General features: G+C 42.1%; 1 long non-coding RNA gene across 1 annotated transcript; it reads left to right on the top strand.

Moving 5' to 3' along the window:
* Positions 1–20,876: 20,876 nt before the first annotated feature.
* Positions 20,877–21,832, top strand: LOC143115070 (uncharacterized). Its single transcript, XR_012985042.1, has 2 exons — positions 20,877–20,928; positions 21,700–21,832. It is a non-coding gene; the product is annotated as an uncharacterized LOC143115070 (long non-coding RNA).
* The last annotated feature ends 2,078 nt before the right edge of the window (positions 21,833–23,910 follow it).

The following is a 23,910-nucleotide window of genomic DNA, read 5'->3' as shown; positions in this document are numbered from 1 at the left end:
AAAGCACTGAAACACTGAACTGTTGGACATCCACATTCAAAAATTTAGAGAAGGTCACATTTATGTGAGTATTTTTGTATTTTCAAATGACAAATTACTTGTATTTTAATTAAATACATTCTTCACATCAGTATTTATATGGATGGAATATCTAAATACCGGAATTTTCCTTTAACTTGTGCGCATGCGCAGTAGCTTTCTCCTAGCGTCATTGATTGACTCCTACAGACCACTTTAGGCCATCCTCTTGAAGAAAGTTTACGCTCTTGGTGTCTGCTGGACGAAACGGACGTTTTCCTATCACACCCAATGTAAGTTACAATTAATTTGTGGGTTTTTTTTCGAATGGAGTGTGTGAAGTCTGTTTAAAATGACTCAGCTAGTTATCTTCTAATCAAGCAAGCAAGCTGGCGTTAACGTTAACTGTTTAGCAACAAACTCATAGTCTAGCTGCTACAGTACAGTACGTCTAGAGAGGACGTTAAGTTTAACTCTAGCTAGTTTGATAATATTGGTATTACGTTGAGTAAGTTCATAACTTGATTAAGCAATAACCGAGGATTCAGTAGGTAAGTTATATTACGTTAGCTAGACCTCGGGAATGGTAAGTTATATTACGTTAGCTAGAACTCGGGAATGTTTCTAGGGTTGTGTGCAGTGGCGGCGGTAGTGCTAAGCCTTCACACTCAAATTGTCAGCCACCTTTCATAGCTGGCCTGACGAGGGAAATGGCCTTATATGGCAAAAAGTCACTGGTTGAAACTTAGCCTTCATTTTGAACTACATTTGTATGAGTGGTAGGTTGTGGCATAAAATGACTTGATTGTAGGCTTAGCTGTTAGTTTGTTGTTCAGTTGAACATATTTTTCTAACAACTGTCTCTTTTTTCCCCCCTTCTATTTCTGTTAGGTGCCGCTTCACTACTGGACTACTGGACTACTTCTATGGATAGCAGGAAAGCACAGCACATGTGAATTTCTAGATGAAGAGTGAATAAATGCACTTGTTTAACTGATAACAAGTTGTCAATGGTTTATGCAAGCTTGTGTAGCCTAAACCAGACATACCTAGGCCTAGCCAAATTTATCCTGGCTGTAGATAAAGCAGAATATGAATTTCCCAATATTTTGCCAGATTAGGCTAATAGTGGATTACTGAGGTTTAATATCAATTGAAATACCATTAAAATCACGTTGCTCTTTAGTTTGGTTGTAATTTCAACATTGTTTCAATATTCATTTTAGTGAAAATACCATTGAAATCCCGTTGATTTGTAGTTAGAATTTCAACCTTGCTTCAATATTAATGAAGGGTGCAAAAGTTGACTTTTTTAACGTTGACAAAGTAGGCCTAATGTTGATTTTAACAGATTCAATGACTAATTGTTATCTGGGTGCAGAATAAGCAGTCGTCAACACCAACTGAAAGCCCCATTTTGCAGGTAGCCTTTTGCAATGCATACAATTAGGCTTTCTCTGAACTACATTTTCCAAAGGCCAGCTTTCGTGCTTGTGTCACAACTTTAGAACGGCTTGATGCACAAGCTTCAAATTTGGTGTGAACATTTGTATGGACTTAATGATGATGTCAAATGTCAAGTTCAAACCCACCTTGATATTTGATAGACATTTGAGTGTGATATCTCAAGAATGTCTGACACACAAGGTTTTTTGGTACAAGGGTTTGTATGAAGTGATTCAATGTTTTTTTTTTTTTTTTCAGGAATCTCGCCACCAACATTAACCCAGCAGCTTTCCATCCACTATTGTAATTCCTCTGGCATTACATTTCTAGTTTGTATTTTATTTTGTTACATTTCATGAGCCAGTATTTGTAGTTTGTAACAAAATCGTTTTTGATGTAGTTGTGCCCACCTGTGGAGAGGGGGCGGGACTGTGAAGAGAGTGGGTGGGGATGGAAAGAGAGGAGGCGGGACTGTGAAGAGAGTGGGTGGGGATGAAAGAGAGGGGGCGTGACTGAAGAGAGTGGGTAGGGATGGAGAGAGAGGGGCTGGCTGCTCTTACTGATGGTAACATTCTGCTTCAAAGTGGCTGGACAGAGAAAGAGGGAGAGGGGGGGGGGAGAGGGGGAGGGACAGCACACGCTGAAGTATTGATATAGATGACCACAGCCAAGAGAGGGACATGGTCCAGCAATCACCTTGTCACACACACACACACACATACCTCATACAGATATGTGTACACATACATACACATACAGTACACAAAGAGGCACATTTACAAGAGAAAAAAACATACATACATACCGTACACACCCCTGTCTAATGTTTGATCCCACACACACACAAGAAGATGGGTCAATGTCAGTGACCCTGCTCCTTCCCAGACCAATCACTCAACTCTGTGTTTGTGTGTGTGTGTGTGTGAAAGACAGAATGTGTGTGTGTGGATGTCAGTGGTTGTGTACAGGACACAAAGAGGACGGACATCAAAGGTCTAGGTGTTGTGTCCGACAGGCCGACAGGTGTGCTCTTCTCTTACCTGACACCAGCAAATTAGATGTCAGGGACCAGGGCGTGGAGATGACACCACGGGTCTTCTTCGGTCAGAATGACGTGCCCATCACACAACGCTGTGTGTGTGTGTGTGTGTGTGTGTGTGCGTGCGTGTGTGTGAGTGATATGACACCACGGGTCTCCTTCGGTCAGAACAACAAGCCCATCATACAACGCTGGACATGAAGATGAGAGAGGGAAACAGAGACACACAGAGAGAAAAAGACAGAGGGAAAGAGGAAGGGAGGGAGAGAGAGAGAGAAAGAGGGAGAAAGAGGGGGAGTGACAGAAAGAGGGAGAAAGGGGGGGTGACAGAAAGAGGGGTGGTAGAAAGAAAGAGGGAGAAAGAGGGGGAGAGAGGTAAGATGGAGTGAAATTGGAAGAATTAGACATACATCACAAACTTTAGACTTTCTGTCTACTATGGACAGATAGAGAGAAAGAGAGAGAGAAAGAGATGTGTGGACTGTGGAGAGAAAGAGAGAGATAACCAGTCACAGGGAACATGTGAGATACAGCAGGAGAGAGTGAAGTGTGTGTGTATGTGTGTGTGTTGGGGGGGGTGGGATCGAAGAGATTGATCAGTGCAGGTATCTCACTGCTGATTTAAGCCAGTGGCTCACTTGCCTGCCAGAGAGATGGATGGGGTGTAATAGGCCACTGGATTAATGGGAGGAAAACACAGACACACACACACACACACACAGACACACACACACACACACACTTTAAGAAACTCAAATAGCCTACATGCAAGCTTAACATTTTGTGATCATTGGCTACTTTGACAAACTCTTAGTCAGCTGTATATCCTCTGATTTTAATAGGCAATATTATAACATTTATTTCGTATTTGGCCTGTTATGAGATCATGTATTGAACAATTGAACACATTGTGAAACTTATTGAATTTTCAAAGGGGCATCACGGCCAATGCAAGAATTCCCACCCTGGTGTAGAACCCCTTAAATACCCAGCCACACCCCTCAAAGGGGCATCACGGCCAATGCAAAAATTCCCACCCTGGTGTAGAACCCCTTAAAGGAATACGCCACCCCTAGGTGAAATTGGGTCACTCCCTGCAGTCCCTAGAGTTGGATGAGTGAGCCAAAGCGTTTTATAGCCGACCCAGCCATTGTCCTAATCTAGAAACGGCCCGGTTAGCTTTAGTGTAGCGTAGTTGCTGTAATCCGGCGATATCAGCTAGCATGTCGTTGCAAAAGTGAATCAAATAACTCAAGATTTTTTATAATTATTTCTCGTAACCTGTACATTCACATCGAGTACAAATATCAATGCAAATTAACACGAAGGGATTTAATAGACCAATTTAGATTTGGAACTATTTTCGGGCATAGCACCGGCAAAGCACCGCTGCCAGGCGCAAAGACATCACGCAGCATCTGTAAACCCTCAACTTCCGGCAATACACCAGCGTGACTACCAAGTTCTCTGCTACTAGGCTGAAACTGACAGGTGGGCTTTCTCTAAGAGTTCTAATGGCCATGAATATGAAAGATTACACGATAGATGAAGATGATGACTTCGACTACCAAGATCCAAGACCCTACCTTTTCGAACCTGAGTTCACTGAAGAGGAGTTGCGAGCTTTGGATCTGGGAAGAGAGGACGTTGCGACTAGTCAAGGCGAGTCAGATGAGAGAACGAGAGCAAACACGAACTGGTGGTGTGAGTGTGGAGTGTGGAAAAAAAACTGAGGACTGCAGGATGGATCATTGCTGAGAAGTCGTCGGTAGCAGTGACACAAGTGCGGTCACGCTCCTCTTCGGGAGCGTTGCCCACCATCGATGGCAGTATTTTATCCCACTCTGTACAGCATAAATACTCCATTTCAGTCGGCATGTGTTGGCACACTCCACACTCACACCACCAGTTCGTGTTTGCTCTCGTCAGCCTAGTAGCAGAGAACTTGGTAGTCACGCTGGTGTATTGCCGGAAGTTGAGGGTTTACAGATGCTGCGTGATGTCTTTGCGCCTGGCAGCGGTGCTTTGCCGGTGCTATGCCCGAAAATAGTTCCAAATCTAAATTGGTCTAGTAAATCCCTTTGTGTTAATTTGCATTGATATTTGTACTTGATGTGAATGTACAGGTTACGAGAAATAATTATAAAAAATCTTGAGTTATTTGATTCACGTTTGCAACGACATGCTAGCTGATATCGCCGGATTACATCGACTACGCTAAGCTAAAGCTAACCGGGCCGTTTCTAGATTAGGACAATGGCTCATCCAACTCTAGGGACTGCGGGGAGTGACCCAATTTCACCTAGGGTTGGCGTATTCGTTTAAATACCCAGCCACACCCCTCACAGGTGTGAACAATGACTAACTAACACCGCCAGGTCTGCACAGCCCAAGCACTAACTACAGTGGGCATTACTTCAGACAGCTTCCCTTGAGGTCTGCGCGTGACATCATGCGGGATCACGCGACTTTAATTTGTATTTCTCCAGTGACGCGGCAACAACCCAAACAACCGGCAGATGTCTCTTGTGAGCAGGGTGTCTCATAAAAAGAAATGGAGCCTGGAAAACCCTACACAGACTTCACTACAGACTTTAGCAGACTGGTTTAGAAATAATTTAATAGCCAGAAATATGCCTGCCCTGCCCTAATAAAGAAATATTTGGTTAACTGCGAGTGAATCCCGTTTGCAGCCGTAGAAGAAACGCAGGACGAATGAAACATTCCGGTTTTCTCCGAGTGCAACGATGACAGACAGACATCATTTGGACAAAATGGAGCATGGAGCATATTAACCTCCGTTGCTCAGCCAAATGCCTTCCTGTTACGTCCTGTTATCACGGAGTTACAGGCGATAAACGATTTTTGATGGTCACAAGTTTACTTCATTAGCGATTGTTTTGATTATTAAAGAGTGTTTTTCATTTAAAGGTTTGACTTCATGCCTATTCAGTAGAGCATTTAGTGCTCTCCCTAATCCCAGACGTTCACATTGCATGTTTGTTTGTAATGGATACAAAACAGCCTATAATGCTAAATGTCTTTGGCGGGACACTATATGGTGCATGCTATTTCCATAACCGCGAGATACGTGCTTCACCCATGTTTATTGTTGCCATACGGTTTCTGAGAAGTAATGTAGGCCTATGCACTTCAACACTTTAGAAAATCAACAGCGGCCGATACAGCAGCATGAGTATTCCACTATAGCATTGCTCCTCATTGCCTTACTCCTTTCCTTTTCAGAATGTTCTTTCTATCCATAATCATAAGTCTTTCTTCAGTGAATTAGCAAGATACCATCAGAAGCCAACAATCATAAAACACCTGTGCGCGCTCTCTCTCTCCCCTGCGCATGAAGCTGTCTGCGTGTTGTAGGCTAGATTTGCGTGAGTTCTTTCTATCTGCTTTATTTTTGGGAGTTGCGACCACCTAGGCTACGTTCTATGAGGTACCAGTGTTTAGCTGTGTCACAAAACGGTTTGTCAGACTACTTTGAAAATGATATTTAGGGCTATATACATTTTAAACATTCAGGGCTGAAGACCCGACAAGGCCTTGCGTTAATTCTTCAGGTGGGAAGTGTCAGGAATTTTCATACGAGAGAGACGCTCTCATTGGTGGTTAGGATATGGAGTAGGGGATTGACGGCAACATAGCCAATCACATTATGAGAGATGCTAAATTTAACATCAACTGCGATGTTTGATTTTAAATTAATGTAAATCTAGCCGGGACTGTATGCTGGCACACATGGGTATTTGATATTTTCCGTGGGTGCTCGAGCGACGGAGCTCGAGCTATGCCATTCATGATATGTTGTCAAATATTGAAGTTGTGGGAGGTTTACATAATTTAAGCTGTAGGATGTTTCATTCGTCCCCCATGCTGTTTCATTTGTCCCAGCCAGGAGGGACGAATGAAACAAAACACACGTTCAACTTCTCCTTAAATAACTCTTGAACGGTTTTGTTCAGAGCTACTGTATACATGCAACTGTATTTAACAGAGGACAGATGTATGTATGTCGCATAGGCTACTCAATGGGGCTATTTCACACGCATTATAGCGACCCCCACTTACCGGGTTTAGGTGGAAGGTGTTAATAGCCGATTGTAGCCTACAGTGGACTAGGGCTGTCAGAATTGCTCAAAATGACGTTAGAATTTTCCCTCTAAAATAAACACATGTATTCGAATATATTGGAATATCTAGGCTATATTATTTGCGCATTATTTCAATGACGCGCATCACGTCATCTGTTTTTTACCTTTTTGGAAACTTTTGAATCAACTGAAAGAAGATAATATTTTTTGTTAGTTTTGGAAGTTTATTTTTACGTAGCCTACAATGGCCAGTTCCGACAAAGCCAAAATTACTCCTTTTGAAACAATGAGTGAGCAGGCCGCGCGTTTGTATGGTTATTGCTTGACAGGGGGGGATCCCAAGCAGCTTTCAGCCATAAGGCTACTTTGAGAACATTTCCTAATTCACCCGACACTGATATTCAAAATGTTGAAAACTATTTTGGCATAGCCTATAAGCAGTTTAAATTAAATGTAATGTTAGTTGTAAACAAACAGGCTACTTGGCCTCACAGATGCGCTCATGCCTTAAATGGCAAGAAAAATCTTCACGATATACAGTAGGCCTAGCCTATTAACTGACCGCCCGATTCACGTTGGATGGGGGCAGGGGGGGCCATCAGACATTTGTGCCCAAGGGTCTATGAATTGTTAATCCGGCCCTGCCCCCAACAAATCTCACCTTTCCACCTCTGAGACAGCTTAAAAGAAGTCGAGAGGACTCCTAACTCACTAAGACCTATTCACAAACCGGTTTTTGTGGCATTTCATGTCGCGATGTTTTGAAATCCTATGCGGCTACAGGAGCTTCCAATCGCAAGGAAGCAATTTTGCATTGTAGGCATAACTAACATGCAATTAACGCCACCAACAACAACCAAAACTAGGCTACTCATTGTCAACATGTTTAAAGAGCTAGGCTATTTGTTTTGCCTTACTCTTGATTCATTTAGGCTAGGCCTTATTATTCTGTTATTCATCATCTTCCGTCCTTGTGTAGCGCACGCATTCTCAGACCTGTCACCTGTCACTCATCATCGTAAGGGAGGTGTTTGGAATCATTCCTGCGTTACAATCACTGATCTATAAAGAACTTTATACAACAATTGGGTTCTATGGAACTATTTTTTTGGTTTCTGATTGGCCGAGAGACGTTCCATGAGTTGGAATATCCCTGGACATTTCAACTCAGACTTTGCACAGCTAATAATAAATCACTCCGCGATACAATGCGAGCCCTCCACTATTTTAAGCAATGGCTTACTCCTTAGCAAACCATAACGAAACAGTGCTTCACCACATCTGTGGATTAAGCCACACAGTCAACTCAATGTAAGTAAGATAAACGAGGATGCTAATTATTCTCAGCATTGTGTATAATATGATTGTCACTTGGAGGAGACTTGTAGATAACTAACGTTAGCATAGTTAGCTAACCGCTGCTAACGAGCTAGCATCGCCACGTCAGGCTGTGCACGGTAGTGTAACATTTATTCACCATAAATTAATAAAGTTGAGTGGTTCTGCAATGTAGACTATGTTTCCGTTTTTTGCAGTACCATGTCCCTTACATGACATGGCCCAGTGTCCTTGTAACATGCATGCAGCAAACCTACCTAGATATGAATGTGATTTCAGCCCGACTTTCAACATTTCTTTCAAGAAGACACTAACGAGGGATCTGGAATGTTGGTTACCTAGCAACCAAGACGCTGTCTATTTGAAAGGGAACTATTTTTTGATGCGTAAGAACGATGTCGAAATTAACATTTTTAAACAATAACGGGATGTTTTCAGATTATTTAGTTTGTGGTAGAATTGTTGTATAAAAGCAATATAGCACTAGTGATCGTGGGATTGGTCATGGATATTCCCACGGCTGTTGTTGCCTGCGCCACTCGGGCTCCGGCCTCGTGGCTACGGCCGAACAACACCCGTGGGAATATCCATGACCAACCCCACTCTCACTCATGCTATATTGCTTAAATAAATACAGTCAAATACAGAAAGTTCTTTATAGATCAGTGGTTACAATCATCAGCCAATCAAGGTGGTCACTTCATTCAAGCTTGTGCATGAATAATGACGTCATCCATAGCAACGAAGACTCACTCTTAGTTTAGGAGTTGTCATTTTTCCTTTCTAAGAGTAGGTCTGAAAGGCTTTGTGAATAACTTAATAAGAGAAACTCCTAGCTAAAATCTTTTATTGCTATTTAGGAGTACTCCTAGTGGTAAGACAAAAGGCTTTGTGAATATGGCCCCTGGTGTCTAACCCAATGCATAGTCCATTTACACAAAATAATGGTTGAATATTACTGATGATATTTCATTGTTATTTAAGAACATGCAGTGCGCGTAGGGCACCAAAAACATCTTGCTCGTAAAAAATCATCATACCGCATATTGTGGCGGGTCTGTTATTTAGCCTACTTACTGTAGGCTGCGCACTCCACAGGCCTTTTTTTTTGGACAAGGCAGGCCTTTATTTAATAAGGCTTCTGTTGAAGAATTTTAAAGCCTGCGCTAACAGTAGCCTAATCCTCCTGCCACAGCTGTGTGAGCGCGTCCCTGGATAGTGTGACATGCTCACGCATTATGTCTCCTTCTTGCAAACTTGACCTATAGCGCAACCATTTACGTCTTCATAAAATAACAACTTGGCAGATATGCCTATAGCTTTGGGCTTCATTCAGCATTTTGTTCTTCTACTGGAAATGACTCTTCTACATTTGCTGCCTGCTGCATCCTTTCTGTTTTTATTGTTTAGAAAACATTTGAGGTCTTGAGTTAATGCATTAAACATTGTTTGCTGGTAACCCGCCACAAATAGCCTACAGACTCTTGCCTGTGTACATTCTCTATACTGAAATTTGAATTGTACTTTGTAACGCGTTACCCCCAACACTGACAATAACGTAGACAGCAAATTAAGATATTTTTTCGTTTTGTTCACACACACACACACACACACACACACACACACACACACACACACTCCACACACCAGACAATCACACACTCTTCTCATAATCCAGGACAGTGAGTCATGGTTCGGCTCTTCTAACATTGTGATTATTTTAGTTTATTTTCCCATCACTGCATGAGCACCACACTAGTCTATTTTCCTTTTCTGACACACACACACACACGGTAGTCTATTTTCCTTTTCTGACAGACCAACACATCATTCTTATTTATAGTTTACTTCAGTCCCATGAAGATTTCCATTTGTCACAGCTTAATTGGTGATTTCACATTTGTGATGTTTTTCCCTTGGTATCATAAAGTACTTTTATGTCACCATAATATTACTCTAATTTCTCACCATAATGGTCCTTTTACGAGATAAAACTCCTACAAAATGTGCAAGGAGCATTTCTGTGGAGCCATTTTTTTTCCATCTTAATGATTGAACAGTGAACAAATTAGATTGCCTTGGAAGAAGCTTTTATACAGTATGAGTTCCCTGCTGTCATTGGACATGTTGGGTAATTGCTGAGCTTCACTGTAGTCAAGTCAGACAGGGCTGTGCTCTCAGCGAGTTTAATGAGTTTGCACTTTGCACATGATGTGTTTTAGCAGGCATATGCGTGTGTAGTACTAGACATAGTTTATGTTGGCAGTTTAAGTATCAATACACATGCACTGGCAGACAGGGGAACTCGTACACACGCAGGTGGGTGTGTGTGTGTGAGTGTGCATGTGTGTCTGTGTATGTGTGTGTGTGTGTGCGCGGCTGTGTGTGTGAGTGTGTGTGTGTGCATGTGTGTATGTGTGTCTGTGTATGTATGTGTGTGCGCAGCTGTGTGTGTGAGTGTGTGTGTGTGTGTGTGTGTGTGTGCGCGGCTGTGTGTGTGACTGTGTGTGTGTGTGTGTGTGTGTGTGAAGAGCCTCTCACTGAGTGTGTGTAGGAGACACTTCACTGGAGGAGCCTGAAACTCTCAATATTGAGTAGGCTGGTGATACAGAATAGGGCCACGTTCGGCCTGGACTAGGGCCACGTTTGGCCTAGATGATGGTCATATGTGAGTCATATCTTTCAAGGACCTACTGAGAAGAGAAGAGAAAGGCTAGGTTACAGATTACATTGAAGCTCATTTTACTTTTATTTCAGCTGATGCATTAGTGTAAGTGTGTGTGTGTGTGTGTGTATGTGTATGTTGTTAGGAGCACAACTTTAGCTGTGGTAGTGCACACCATTTGTTGGGTTTAGAAACAGGGCTGAGATGTGTGTGTATGGCTGGGCCATTGTGTATGTACAGTATGTGTATGTACAGTACAGTATGTGTGTGTGTGTGTGTGCCTCAACTATATTCTTTTTCTTATTTCAATATTCTGCCGACCAACTTTTTCAAATCTGTTTTTCACCTCATAGTAGCAGGTGTGCTTCACATTGTAAATGTATCATTGCAGTCTGGCACATTTCCTAAGTCCCTAAAAACAGCTGTTGTAAAGCCCCTTCTGAAGACAGAGACTAATCTAGAGGATATTAAACATATCCAATCTACAATTCATTGGTATAAGTGTTGGAAAAAAATAGTCTTTACTCAACTAACCACCTTCCAGTCAGATTTTTGGGCCCATTACAGCACTGAAATTCTAGACTAGAACATTGTGTTGGAATCTCTGGTATAGTTATCTATCTGCGCAAATGATACCTACAAGTAAAGGAAGGAGCTTCTTTTTTGCCATTGTCAACTGTACCCAGGGATTAAAGTGAAAAAAAATTGTTTGACTGAACTTTTTTTTAGGCCATAAGTCATACGTTGTTTATACCTACCTATAGAGATAGCACCCCTTTTGCGGTCGCGACCTATTGGTTTATAATGTACAAAAAGATGCAAACAGCAAAGTAAAGGGAGTATTCGCCTTATTCACACGGCGGCCATTGTTTAAACCAAAACGAGGCTACAGGGTACACTTACTAATGCCACCTACAGGTGAATGCATAGAACATAACAATCCTATGGTTTGTGTACCCTGTAGCCTCATTTTAGCCGCCAATGGCTGCCATGTGAATAAGGCGAATTGAGATTGAGTTTTCCTGATGAACAAAACAATATTTCAGTACCATCCCTGACCATTGCTGATTAGCCATTGCTGTTGTTTTCTACTGCAGCAATATTGTAGAAAGGCTTTAACTTACACTCTTATTTAATTAATTCAGGCCAAAAGTGTTTAAAGGGGAGATTTTTTTTCTTGTTAATATGCAATTCATCACCAAGTAAAATCTATAAAATCAAGTTTGCAAGACTTCCCATTTCCTCATCAAAGTAACGAATCAGAACATTTTAGATATTGTTTATATTTCCATTTGTTGCCTCATTTACAGACAACTCAGTTTTCCAATGAGCAGCAATACTGTGTGAGCTCATGCAGGAGGTCTGCGCATTTGATAACGACAATCTGGAGAGGGCGCTTTTGTCTTCAGCAACAGATTGTATAAGGTTGACAATTGGTTGCGATATGGTGAGGGACAGGTTGTGTTGCGCTATGAAAGAACATGCGTAGCCTACTTTCTGAGCGCAAAAACGGTCAGCCTAAGATAAACGTAGCCTACCTCTGTCGTGGTGGCTATAGTTGCACCAGGTAGGGAAGATGTGAAGTGCACGAACGTTAACCTTTTGGCGGTCTTCTGATTGGTGGCGTGCTAAAACGTTTTCCTATTGCATCCATAAACAATTTTCTTGCAGCAAACCGCGCAAAAGCAAACCCCTAGCACTTTAATTTCTTTACACCATGGTTTAGTTCTCCCCCGTTTCCAACAGCCACCCATCTCCATTATTTTTTTTAACTTTTGACACCTGCCTTCCTTTAGCAACAACGCATCCATGACAGCTAGTGGCCTTGCCAAATAGACGCACACAAATCATGACGCTAATATGCGAGGTTATGGTAGGCCTACTGGTTATGGTTTTGTGCTATAGATTAATAATAGCAAAGTTTTAAGTTGACTATTTTAATTGCATGGTTATTTTTTGTCAACATACACACAACCTACTGTCGTTAAAAGTGAGGCCTAAGCAAAATAGGCTACAAGGCTGTCTGTGCGTCACAAACACGACTGACCTTACTTACTCAACAGTTCGCAATGATGACAATATTATTATTATTTTATGTGAACACGCTCAGTCAAAACCTTCCGTCTCAAATTGTGAAAAACATTGTTGTACATGTCATAACAGACGGGATAATAAATTGCATAGGCTACGTTTTATATTGCGTCGCTTTACACATAATGTTAGTTGCATTGATTAAAAACTGTAACAATAATAGTAGGCCTACATCGGGTGACATAGCAGGCTATCTGTTCAAGTTATAGGTGACACCCAAAATGAATTACCTCCCCTGACAAGAGTTTGCGATAGTAAGAAATTGTCTACATTGATGCACGGAAAGAACACAGCCTACGCTTCTCCGAATTCGCACATAGAGCTCACAATATCATATCCAAAAAAGTTAAACAGATTGGGCAACCTCATCAGCTGTCTCCGTTGTGTCACTATAATCCAACTTTTAGACTGTTAGTCCTCCAGACGTGTTCTTTTTTTTTAAGCAAACGCCCCAGGCCAATGAGACAAGCGTGCAGCTACAACATAAACAAAGTGAAAATCATGGCTGACGTATCTTCTTGAGCGGTCACTGATTGAGACACAGAAAGTTCTCAAGAACACTATTAGGTCTTTAAACATTTACCATCACACACATTAATTCATCGGACCAAATATTTGTAGTTGCAATAAAAAAAGGAAAAGAAAAGGTGATACCCCCCCCCCCCTCCTATTATTTTTTCTCATTGGATCTGCATCGATCTCAAATATGACATTTCTAAAATCAAATTGACGGAAATCCGTCGTACAACGGAGAACTTTAATCCTTGTGTACCTCAACACCAACTTCCATGACCTGTGGTGTTCCCCAGGGGTCAATCTTGGGGTTACTATTATTCAACCTTTATATGCTCCCACTTGCACAAATCATCAGAACAGTTTGATTTTCTATCATAGCATAGCCCTGTCGCCCAATGACCAGGGCCCCCTTTTTCTTCAGCTGAACAAGGAAAAAACTGAAGTAATTATTTAGTAAAAAGAAGGAAAGACTTAGGGTGTCAACTTTCCTTGACATAAAAAGGCAAAAGCAAAGCAATGACTAAATCAGCTTCTTATGTCAAAACGTCATTTAGAGGTCTTACAGTATGTCAAAACATTATTTAGAGGTCTTATGTCAAAACGTTATTTAGAGATCTTATGTCAAAACATTATTTAGAGGTCTTATGTTAAAACGTCATTTAGAGGTCTTATGTCAAAACGTTATTTTGAGGTCTAATGTCAAAAGGTCATTCAGAAAAACTTATTTATGTCTTTATCTCCAGTTGAATACTGCTATGTGTTTTTCACAGGCCTGTCTAAAAAGACCATTGAACAACATCAGGTGATACAAAATGCAGCAGAGAGTTACGTAAATGAACAGAACTGACCACATTACTCCAATACTTAAATGTATTGAAAGACTCAGCATAGCCTTGTGCTCTTGATGAGCATTGATGGGGTCTGTAATAAACAGGAGTAAACAAAGAAAGAAAAATAGTCACGAGGCAAACAGGGTGGATTCAGTCAGCTTGATTATACCTGTCTAGACACAAAAACACCTGTAGGGCAGTAGCATTAGCACACACACACACACACACACACACACACACACACACACACAAACAGACTCCACTTATCAGACAGCCGGTTCGGCTTTGTCAGACACACAGCGACACACAGTGAACCCACTTTCATATCAGAAAACACACACAGTATAATTACATCTGGTGGTCTTGTGTCTGATTTACACTAATCAGTGTGTGTTTGTGGGTGCATGTGTGCGTGTGTGTGTGTGTGTGTGTGTGTGTGTGTGTGTGTGTGTGTGTGTGTCTGTATGTATGTATGTGTATGTGAGAGTGTGTGTCTTCTAAAGTATGGCTTACTGTGTTCACTGCTGGATCACACACACTTACACACACATAAGTGCGCACACACACACACAGACACACACACACTGTATGACAGTGCTAGAGTTATGCTCCTAACCCAAGTGGAAGTCAACTGTTAGCTTGCCAACCTCTTCCATCCGCTCTCATCCCCATAGGGAGTCACGACAACACATCCGCTCTCATCCCCATAGGGAGTCACGGCAACAGTCCCCCTTCTCGCTGTCTGAAGCGTCGAGTTGCTGAGCTGTGCTGAACTCTGTTCTCATGCAACGTCCCATTGCCCCTTGCAGCTCTCCTCCTTAGAGGTCATGCACATTACACAATCATCTGATTGGATAATCATGTTCATCACACGACAATCTGATTGGATATCTGTGTTCATCATCACTATTAGTATGACCATTCAGTATATGAAATTGAGCTTGGCATCAGACTCATAGTCTAACTAACTATACGCAAACAGATACCACACATGTACACACACACACACACACATACACACACACACACACAGTTAAAGTTTTGCTTAAGCATAACAGCAAAATTGCGATAGTTGGGAGTTAATGTCAGTGTAAGGCTTTGATGTAATTTGCAGAGACAGCATTTGTCCACATTTTAAACAAAATCCTCCACAGAACATTTGAATGGCCCAGTCACGGATATTTAGACGACTCCACGTCACACGTGTGTCTTCCCTGGCAGTCCAGAACTTAACATACAAATGGATTCTTCTTATTCACTCTTTTCATGTTGAAGTGGACTAATAGTCATACTGCACATGGATGTGACAGGAAGTTACATCATCAAGTGCCGCCTGTCAATCAGTGAGCTGTTCCTGTCATGCCACCCACTTACAGTGGGTTGCATAAGTATATAAGTATAGTTGACTAAAAAGAGGAATAAAAAATCGAACTCAATCAACCCAGCTAATAGGCTAACTGAAATACACACAATGCCAAAGGTATGGTGAAGGATATGTGATGATTTGGGGCTATTTTAATCCCAAAGGCCATGGGAACTTTATCAGGATGCTTAGTATCTTGGATCCATGATATAACTGGCCTTTAAAAATAAAAAGCTGCCTGCCTCTATGGGAATTTAACATAGGGGGGTGTATACTTATGCACCCTGTATTTAATGAAGAACATTTATTTATTTACGATACATTATTCATTCGCAAAGTAAATTGGTGTCCTTAAAGGTTGGGTTTTTCCTCATTTTTTAAATTAAGGCATTAAGATCAATTTCTAAAAGATGATTTTTTATTCCTCTTTTTAGTCAATTTAGCATGGGGGTGAATACTTATGCAACCCACTGTATCTCCTCGTTATTGGTCAGGAACACTTTAGAGATCAGTTAGCCTCTACAGAGATATCAGTTTTACTCCAGCGGGCAGTGCAGACTTGAACCTGCTGAGGTGGAGCACAAGGTGTGTGTTTAACAAGGGTTGGAGGTGCATGAGAAGTGTGCACTGTAACAAGATTCTGTGATTTTCACAGCATCACTGCTGTTTTTGAGAAAAATGTGTACTGTAATTGTGAATACAGTATGTTGCTGTGGTTTCGCTATGAATTATGGTCAAAAATTGTCAAACTACAGTAATACAAATTTGCTGCGAATCATAACACAGTAATAAATCTGACTCCTCCCTCACTTGTCAGCTTTTTAAAAATTTTGAAAAAACATGGCGGAAAATCAGTTGGGGATTTCTGTTTTCTTTTTGCACATAAATACAAAGTTAAGCTCCCAGATAGCAAGGTGACATTGATATTATGTTGATTTTCCATCCAAATCATCATTTTGAAAAGATATTGAAAAGTCATGGATTTATGGTTTACTGCAGGGCTGCCAACTTTTCAAAAAACCTTGGAGTGAGATTTGGTGGGGCCAACCAAAATTTTGCTGCATACATTTTTGTTTGGCTCATTCAGCATTATACCGTACAGTAAAAAAAACGTACATCAGTGGTTCTCAGGTGTAGGGACCAGGCATGGACGGATTATGAGCTTTCGGGCCCCTGGGCCCAGATGTATTAAGGGCTCCCCACTAATTGTCGCATATGTGGAAGGGGGGTTTGGGGGTACTACATTATTCATTCGCAAAGTAAATTGGTGTCCTTAAAGGTTGGGTTTTTCCTCATTTTTTAAATTAAGGCATTAAGATCAATTTCTAAAAGATGATTTTTTATTCCTCTTTTTAGTCAATTTAGCATGGGGGTGAATACTTATGCAACCCACTGTATCTCCTCGTTATTGGTCAGGAACACTTTAGAGATCAGTTAGCCTCTACAGAGATATCAGTTTTACTCCAGCGGGCAGTGCAGACTTGAACCTGCTGAGGTGGAGCACAAGGTGTGTGTTTAACAAGGGTTGGAGGTGCATGAGAAGTGTGCACTGTAACAAGATTCTGTGATTTTCACAGCATCACTGCTGTTTTTGAGAAAAATGTGTACTGTAATTGTGAATACAGTATGTTGCTGTGGTTTCGCTATGAATTATGGTCAAAAATTGTCAAACTACAGTAATACAAATTTGCTGCGAATCATAACACAGTAATAAATCTGACTCCTCCCTCACTTGTCAGCTTTTTAAAAATTTTGAAAAAACATGGCGGAAAATCAGTTGGGGATTTCTGTTTTCTTTTTGCACATAAATACAAAGTTAAGCTCCCAGATAGCAAGGTGACATTGATATTATGTTGATTTTCCATCCAAATCATCATTTTGAAAAGATATTGAAAAGTCATGGATTTATGGTTTACTGCAGGGCTGCCAACTTTTCAAAAAACCTTGGAGTGAGATTTGGTGGGGCCAACCAAAATTTTGCTGCATACATTTTTGTTTGGCTCATTCAGCATTATACCGTACAGTAAAAAAAACGTACATCAGTGGTTCTCAGGTGTAGGGACCAGGCATGGACGGATTATGAGCTTTTGGGCCCCTGGGCCCAGATGTATTAAGGGCTCCCCACTAATTGTCGCATATGTGGAAGGGGGGTTTGGGGGTACTCCCCCAGAAATTTTTTAATTTGTTTAATGTGATTTCCTGTATTCTGGTGCATTTTGGGGATGGGCAATACTAAATTCAATCAGATTCATAGCCTACATCCTGATGTGTTGATATTGAGGCAATGATTCCATGCAAAGGCTTGGGCTTCAGGGCCCCCTGACACCTTGGGCCCCTGGGTCTGGGCCCGGAAGGCCCATGCAGTAATCCATCCCTGGGACCAGGGTCCCAGAGTTATATGAACATTGGTATCAAAGGGATCTAGCCTACTTCAGGCATTGTGAAAGTGGATGGGACATTTCAGCGGGGGGTATGGGGGTCCTCCCCCAGAATTTTTTTTTTGGACTAGATGCAATTTCCTCAATTCTGGTACATTTTAACAGGTTATTTAGATACAGCCTACGAAATTAATAAAAAGTAAATCATGCATAATTTAAAAATAACTCAATAGGCTACTTGGCTACGCAATAAGGTTTCCATTACAGCACCGCGGACGTTCAATGAACGCATGAAAGCGGATGGTTTGTTTGAAATCCCGACACTCTTTCAACTACATGGAACGCAATAGTGATCATCAAATACCTTCCCAGATTTCAGTGCCCATCAGTCCCAACATTTAACAATATAATCAAACAGTCCAAAAGTAAATTAAATATCAAACTAAACCGAAAATGTCATGCTTTTGAAGGCCTACCAGTATGCCGCTCCAAGAAATGCATGTCTCAAAATAAAACTCGCATAAGAAATAAAGGGCTGTCTCGAATACAATCCTGCCCCTAAAGGCCTGTACTTTATCTTAAGACCCCGGCCATAATTTGAGGATTTACAGTATCTAAGTAGACAAACTGGCTTCAGATATCCAACAGAGTGAATAGAGATTGTGCAGTCTTAGCTGTGGTTAGTAACGTGATGCTGTTAATGGGGAGTTTTACATAGCCTAGCGTAAACCTATAGGTTATTATTTATTTGCCGTACCTGCGGTCAGCAGTCCAGGTCCCTCCTCGCGCTGCCCTCTTGTAGAACTTTTGTCGGCTGTCTCTCGAGCACAACGATGCTCCACTGTGGCGGGAAATGGAGACCCCGACCCTCTCAGCAGGCTCGGAACACACAGAAACTCACACAAAACATGAAAAACATTGCGCAGACTTGCGTCAACTGGAACGTGCGCACTTAAAATCTCAAACAGTCCACAAAACGATAGCTCCCAAGGCTCTACAGGTCGACGTTACCCTCTTGGTCACTAGCTGGAGCACCGCAAGCTCCCGAACTAGCAGCTATGACTCCATCACACTCTCGACCGGCAGCTGACGCTCTGGAAGTTCTTCCGTAGCTGGCGGTGTAAACCCGGCCGCTGTGGTCGTGTTCCAAGGTCGTCAGAGAGTTCGCGCTCTCTATGGATGAGATCCTCGGATGACAGCAGCATCGACATCGGCCGCGAGCCGGGAACTCCTCAGCCGGGGCCGCTTCCTCCAGCGCTGGCAGCTCTCGTCGGCTGTGCAGGGCTGATCCCGCTGGTCGCCTGCACAGGTCCCGCGCCGGGCCGACAGGTCCTCCATCCTCCGAAGTGGCGAGCTCGGCTAGCTGGCTAGTCCTTAACAGGACCATTGGAACATCTGCTGAGGTTCGCCGCCATCTTGTTGGTCTGGTCTTCGGCCTTCTTCTCCGTCTTGATCTGGCGTAGATCTTAGCGCCCCGGGAGGGGCCCATCCCACTTCTGACACCAATGTAGCGATCTCACCCTCAGACAAGATTCACCTTTGGCCAGGACGGCCATTTATTGGAACAGGAAGACTCATACGGACACAGACAACTACATAGGGCAACACAGGGGTAGTCTCAGCCGCACATGCTACACACAATAAGGGTTTACCACACACATCAACACGAGGATAAGCACATGAGGTACAACTAAAGAGACTAACACGCTAACAAATACACAACATGCTAAACGTAACTACAACTATTATAACCGACATTACACACTCTACCATTCACTCGCACTGCATTCTGGGAGACACTCATTCAACGTTAAACATGTACATCCACCGACGCTACAATATGCTACATTTCACAGTTCAGAAATTTTCAAAAATGTGTGTACATTTAAGCACTCCATGAAATTAAGCATAAGTGGTCACCTGTGTTATTCAGCTAGTTTATTTAAGATAATATATTGGTCATTGTAATGGCCATAGTCTATAGCCTACATGCTATTCCTTTTTCAGGATGTACCCATATCTGCATGATGTGAATGTTTGCATATGGCTTATGTCAGGCTTTATATCAATATTTGTGTCTCGTTATTTGATTTTCTTCATATTTTTGCATTAATGTCACAAGGAAGCATGCCAATATTAATATATTCATTTATCTGTAATGGGATTGGCTGGAACCTGACAATATAAGAACCATGATAGTGGGATAATCTATGGCTGAGCAATTTACAAAAATGTATGTAGGCCTACTGACAAATAGTTTACATTAGAATACATTATAATTTCGCCCCAATGAGGCTATGTAGAAATGTGTTGCAATTTCAAAACCGGATTACTCAGGGACCACTTATTGCACAGAGGCATGCTTTATATCCTCGTATTCGGTAGGTTTGCTGTTTATTGTGAAATAGGGTTTTCCACGTGTTGTGTGAAGGGTTAGTGAAATATTAAACCGAGAGTAATGGGTAAATGCAAATATGATTAGCCTAAATTGCACGTCGGTTCAATGTTAATTCTCTCGCGAACCATTTATCACAGCAACTTGTCGCCAATATCATTGGAAAGCTTAGATTCCGCACGTTCACGTGATGTGTGATATCATGTATAGGTTTAGTTTAGTTGAACCTCATCTGCCAGGTATTTGACCTACCAGGTTGACACTTCAGCGTGAAAAATACTCAATAATACTCAAAGCATACCTGAAGCCGGGGAAATGCGGGGGGGATGCGCCTGGGATGGCTTCTGAAGTAGCATCGCAAATGAGAGAAAATTTAGAAAATTCCACAGACAGGGGGTGCTCTTGAACCCTCTCACCGTCTCTGAAAGCATAACCGTGGCTCAACAGGTAGCCTAGATCTATAGATAGGCTAAACTCATTTTTCAGGCATCTGACCGACCGGGTTGACACTTCAGCGTGAGAAATCGGGGGTGTGGCGTGTGAGCGTGTGAAACTAATCAAATGCGTGTGTCTCACGGCCAATGCGTGAGAGTTGGCACCTATGTTTACTGGGAAATTTTGACGTGGTGATTGAAACGGACGACGTTTGAACTGTCCGGCGGGAGATCATTTTTGAGCAACAGTTCAGACAGTCAGACCAACGGTGTTCAGCACTCTGTCAAGTTCGCAGCTCCACCTTAATGGTAAGCAAGCATTTATTTATGCAACGTTAATGTTTCATTGTGAAATTGTACTACATTAAATTCGGGCATGTGTACAGTCTATGTACGTTGTACTGTCTAACTTACAAACTCATCCATGCTTGTTGGATCAACTAAGTAACAACGTTAGGCTAGCTATCATAGTTGCTGTTGCTGTGACGGTGGCATTAACGTTATTGTTTTATGTTACGTTAACGTTATGGCAGTCTCATTTATATTAGGCCTACCTTAGTTCTCAGTAAGTTACAGTTTATTATATTTATATAATTTATATAAAACATTCGCTAGTAGTGGTAGGCCTAGTATGTTACTGTCACAATGTTAGGCTGAAGATGATGTGCTGCTGGTTAACGTTAACGTGGAGGTTTAGCTGCTACCAGCTAACGTATGTAACGTGAACTCCTTGTAATCATGTACGGTTTTGTGAGTTTAATAGGCTAACTTTAGCAATATGGATATAAGTTAACTTTAAGTCACATCTGACTATCATTAACCGTTGTTCGGACGAACAGCGCGAATGGCTGTTGCTGCAAGCAAACATCAATGAGCTCACCCAGCTGGCTAACGTTAAATATACCTTGCGAAACTGAGTTGTGCTAACACCATCTTCAACCTGGCATTTTGACAGTAAACTCAAAAAACATACAGTATATATATAAATGATTATTCTAAAGTTTCACTTGTAAGTAGCCTTCAGTTTCAGTTGAAAATTGTTATCTAACACTGTTTCTTTTTTTCTTCTATTTCTGCTAGGTGCTGCTTCACTCTGCTACTGGTGGTGGATCAGGCTGACTGCAACCGTTGGTCTAACGTTAGGATGCAGCACACGAGAATTTCTAAACGGAAAAAAGTGAATAAATGTACTTGCTTTTCAAACTGATAACAAGTTGTCAATGGTTATTTATGCAAGTTTGTGTAGCCTAAACCATACCTAGGCATAGCCAAATTTATCCTGGCTGTAGATAAAGCAGGATATGAATTTCCCAAAATGACTGTATATAATATTACAGCACTGGTATTACTACTGTACTTAGTTACAGTATAATCCATAAGTACTGTGATTAAAAATACGGTAGACAATTCAATACTGTATACATTACAGCACTGGTAGTACTACTGTAGTTTGCATTTACAGTATCAGGCATAGGTACTGTGATTTCATATACAGTAGGTGTACTGTAGAGTGAAATACAGCAACTTGCTGGTTATTTGCTGCCAGCAAGTTGCTGTAAATTTTACGTTAAACTTTTTACAGTGTGGAGTGTGTGTTTGAAAGTGTGTGTTTAACTCCATCCTGCTGAGGTGGAGGGGAAAGTGTGTGTTTAACTCCATCCTGCTGAGGTGGAGGGGAAAGTGTGTGTTTAACTCCATCCTGCTGAGGTGGAGGGGAAAGTGTGTGTTTAACAAAGGGCTGGGTGGGCAGAGTCGCCCCTCGTTACTGAGGTGGGAGAGGTGTGTGTGGAGGAGAGGAGAGGCGGTCGACCCTTTACTGGACCGTGGCAAGCAGAGACGCCAATCATTACACTAATCTCAGACGCTGAATACATTTCACTTCAGACATCGATTGGATTAGGCACGCACGCGCACACACACACACACACACACACACTTCACCTCAAGACATCGATTGGATTAGGTATTATTTATGCAGGAGCATGGATGTTTACTGACTACGTGGGGCAGTGCGAAGCTGGTTTGAATAATAAAAGACTTGACTTTCAGACACACACACACACACACACACACACACACAGTCTCCTGCTTGAGCGCTGTTATTGATTGATGGAAATTTTGAGACAAACAAGGACCAAGAGTGGATCCCCAGATAGACTCCTCTGAGAGACAGCGTCCAGATTTACACTTCATCCAGACACCTGTGTGTGTGTGTGTGTGTGTGTGTGTGTGTGTGTGTGTGTGTGCGTGTTGAGAGAGAGAGAGAGAGAGAACAGAGAAAGAGAGAGAGTATGGTGTGTGTGAGGGTATTTTGTGTGTGTGAAGGTATTTTGTGTGTGTGGACTGTGGGTGTGTGTGTATCTGTGTGTGTGTGTGTGTCTTATCAACTGAACTGTCAAAGCAGGCCTCTTCTTCATGGTTAAGTGTAATGGCACACATGAGTGAGAAGGCAATTGTGGGTAAAATCCAGCGATAAACCACCAGATTGGGCATTACCTTGACCTCACCTGACCTGACTCGACACAGAAACAAGTCTTATGAGAGTCAGATATGAGTCTGATATGAGTCAGATATGTGTCTGATATGAGCCGGATCTGGTGCAGAAGCTTTTTAGCACCCGCTGTTAGATTGAAAAGCTCTTTCTAATATTTTCTGTTTAGCTCTGAGGCAACAGAGGTAGGTGAGGAAGCTCAGTGCACATCAGCGTTATGCTACATGGATGTAGCCTAATGAGAACATTGTTTTAAGAAGCCATCCATCAACAGCTTTGCGCAACGTGGTGCTGTTTCAACATTGTGAGGACTTTGTTTTTTGAAATGAGCTTGAAATGAGTTCTCTCATGTGCATGACAGCATGAGTGAGTCAACGCTAATTATACAGCCACATGCTAGCACAGCCAGACACACACAAACATCACCACATCAACCACTGGGAGAGGAGAGAGAGACACCGTCACACAAAATACAGAGGAGAGGACGGGAGAGGAGGAGAGGAGAGAGAAGAGGAGAGGAGATGGAGGGGAGAGGAGAGGAGAAGAGAAGGAGAGGAGAGGAGAGGGAAGGGGAGAATAGGGGAGGAGAGGGGAGGAAAGAAAAGGAGAGGAGGAGAGAAGGGGAGGGGAGAGAGAACTGGAGAGGAGAGAGGAGGAGAAAGAGACACCTTCAGATCAGATACTGAGGAGTGATGAAGAGAGAGAGAGAGTGTGTGTGTGTGTGCTAGGAGATCAAAGGAGTGAAGTAGAGGAAGAAGGAAGGAGAAAAAAGACAGCAAGGAGAGGAGGAGGAGAGAAAA

This window comes from Alosa pseudoharengus, unplaced genomic scaffold (assembly GCF_046254945.1).
Source record: "Alosa pseudoharengus isolate Yale_2024_CS ecotype anadromous, Long Island Sound unplaced genomic scaffold, YU_APseudo_1.1 YU_APseudo_1.1_scf_9, whole genome shotgun sequence".
Taxonomy (NCBI): domain Eukaryota; kingdom Metazoa; phylum Chordata; class Actinopteri; order Clupeiformes; family Clupeidae; genus Alosa; species Alosa pseudoharengus.
This window is presented reverse-complemented; position numbering and strand designations above follow the sequence as displayed.